Source organism: Etheostoma cragini, chromosome 9 (genome assembly GCF_013103735.1).
Source record: "Etheostoma cragini isolate CJK2018 chromosome 9, CSU_Ecrag_1.0, whole genome shotgun sequence".
NCBI classification, from domain to species: domain Eukaryota; kingdom Metazoa; phylum Chordata; class Actinopteri; order Perciformes; family Percidae; genus Etheostoma; species Etheostoma cragini.
The window spans coordinates 146,081-149,127 of NC_048415.1; the positions used below are offsets into that span (position 1 = coordinate 146,081).

Genomic DNA, 3,047 nt, shown 5'->3' on the forward strand with positions numbered 1-3,047 from the left:
GTGTGTGTGTGTGTGTGTGTGTGTGTGTGTGTGTGTGTGTGTGTGTGTGTGTGCAGCACTCTGACGAGCATCAACCCGGCGGCCGTCCTGTCCAGGCTGAGTGTCTCCGAGGCGTCGTCGAGCGCCCTGTTGCCGGGCGCCAGCGTGGATCTGAGTCTGGAGGCCAACGCCATCGCCCTCCGCTACCTCAGCGACTCTCAGCTGAGCCGTCTGTCTTTGGGAGGCCACGCCCCCCCGGCAGGCCCCGCCTCCAACACCACCCACACCCTGCTGTCGCCTAGCAACATGTCCCTGGCCACCAGGAAGTACATGCGGCGGTACGGCCTGATCGAGGAAGAGGACAGCGAAGAAGAAGAGGAAGAAGATGTCCGCCCGCCGCTCCTCCCGCAGAGTCAGCTGACCCGGGACTTGCGGCCCAGAATGCAACTGTGTGCTGGCGGGAACAAAGCCAACAGCGCCAACAAGGAGAACTGTTCCACGCGGCGGCCATCTTCAGTGAGGGCGGGCAGCCGCCAGACGGAGGCATCAGTGGGGAACATCCTGGACCTGAGCCGCCTGAGACAGCTGCCCAAACTCTTCTGACTCTCAGGTAACACACAGGTATCAGGAAGTAGTTTTAATGGAGTCTACTCACCTGACTCTCAGGTGACAGGAAGTAGTTTTAATGGAGTCTACTCACCTGACTCTCAGGTATCAGGAAGTAGTTTTAATGGAGTCTACTCAACTGACTCTCAGGTGACAGGAAGTAGTTTTAATGGAGTCTACTCACCTGACTCTCAGGTGACAGGAAGTAGTTTTAATGGAGTCTACTCACCTGACTCTCAGGTAACACACAGCGTCCCGGGACAAGCAGCCGTGTGAAAGCTGCCGTGGCGATAAAAACGTCTTTTACATTTTAATGTCTGTGTCTGGAAACGGGAGCGAGACATTCAGGGAACCAACTGCTCTCGTTTCTTTCTCAATCGGCTGGCAGATTTTAAAATGGTCATATTTTAAAAGGAGTCTGGTGCTGAAACACTCGCCGGTCTGTCTCTGAGCGACCAAAACGCCAGCTGTTGGAGAGGTGCTGAGGACTTTATAGACATCAGATTTTAAATGGAGTCTGGTATGGAAACACTCCGGGAATCGGACTCAAGTTAAATAACAGGTATAACAGGACTCAAGGGGGTCTGAGAGTAACCGTTTAAAACGGTCATATTTTAAATGGAGTCTGGTGTGTCCAATGTGTGTTCAGGAACAAAAAAACAGACCCAAATGTTTAGGAAACCTGCTGCAGTTTAGTTGCTTTTAATCTAAAAAGGAATTCTAAAAACGGTCATATTTTAAATGGAGTCTGGTGTGGAAACACTGCCGGTCTGACTCAGTCTGGTGTGGAAGACCAGAGCCAAACATTCAGGAAACCAGCAGCAGTTCAGACACATTTAATCTGAAAGGGGATCCTAAAAACGGTCATATTTTAAATGGAGCCTGGTGTGGAAACACTGCCGGTCTGACTCAGTCTGGTGTGGAAGACCAGAGCCAAACATTCAGGAAACCAGCAGCAGTTCAGACACATTTAATCTGAAAGGGGATCCTAAAAACGGTCAAATGTTAAATGGAGTCTGGTGTGGAAACAGATGTCCTTCCATCTTTAGTCTGACTCCCTACAGACCGGCTGGTTTAATGGTTTTCACACATTTTATCAGACATTTGTGTGTTTTCATGAAACATGTGTTTGATCTTTTATTTTTGTTGTCACTTCCTGTTTTAATGTGAAATGTCTTTTGCACATATTTCTTTTTCAATATTTATGATTTCACAAATAAAACTTTTCATAAAACCTTAAATACTTGTTTACATGTTTGTTTAAAAATGAACAGTCACACATTTTGGGAAAGAGAATTTGAGCCCCTAATGTTGAACTTTAGTTTGAAATTCAGGAAATTAAATATCTGTAATAATAATAAAATATTACCTTTGATCTTCCATATAAGCAACAACCTGAGATATCCAAATATAAATAACTGTCATCCAAATAATGCGTTTTCTTCATAAAATATACAACTTTTTTTGGTCTTTTTTTTCCTGAAATTGTATCACTAATTACGATTTTTTTCCTCAAATATTACGATTTTTTCCCCCAAAATATTACGATTTTTTCCCAGAAAATATTACGACTTTTTCCTCCAAATATTACGACTTTTTCCTCCAAATATTACGATTTCTTTCTCAAAATATTGCGATTTTTTCCTCAAACTATTATGACTTTATCCTCCAAATATTACGACTTTTTTTCTAAAAATATTACAACTTTTTCTCCAAAATTATACGATTTATTTTCCAAAATATTACGATTTTTTCTCAAAATATTACGATTTTTTCTCAAAATATTACGACTTTTTTCTCAAAATATTCCGTCTTTTTTCTCAAAATATTACGACTTTTCTCAAAATAATACAATTTTTTTCTCAATATTACGACTTTTTTGTTGTTGTGATGCCAAGTTTAGCATGTTAGCTCAGTTAGCTTAGTGTGTTTCCAGCGACTTCCTCCTCTACGGGACATTGACCCGGGTCAAAGGTCGCTGGGACGTCCCAGTGGGACATTGACCCGGGTCAAAGGTCGCTGGGACGTCCCAGTGGGACACTGACCCGGGTCAAAGGTCGCTGGGACGTCCCAGCGCTCCGCGGGACACTGACCTGGTCTAAAAAACACTCGACGCTTCGTCTCAACAGGTAAGATTTAACTTCTTCTTCTGCTGCTTGGGACAAAGACAGAAACAAGAGAGGACTCTTATAATAATAATAATAATAATAATAATAATAAGGAGATGAACTCTGCTTAACGTTCACGACGTGGTTTAAGCTCTTTGTTCTTGTCTCCGTTTTACATCTGGATCAGTCTGAGTTCTGAGGGAAGAAGTCTGTAGATTAATAATATATATTATTAATATATATTATTAATATATATAATTAATCTTCATGTTCTCGGTTTCATCTTCAACTCTAATTAAAAACAGTAAATGATTTAGTTTGAGAGAAAATGAAAAGGTTGAAGGCGGGGGGGGG

At 42.6% G+C, this 3,047-nt stretch overlaps 1 protein-coding gene across 1 annotated transcript in view; it reads right to left on the reverse strand.

The window, feature by feature from the left end:
• Positions 1 to 3,047, reverse strand: part of lrrc39 (leucine rich repeat containing 39) — a 20,091-nt gene that overhangs the window by 16,054 nt on the left and 990 nt on the right. Inside the window, exon 2 of the mRNA XM_034882096.1 lies at positions 2,816 to 2,819. The gene's annotated coding sequence lies outside the window, so the exon portion shown is untranslated. The remainder of the gene's footprint in view (positions 1 to 2,815; positions 2,820 to 3,047) is intronic.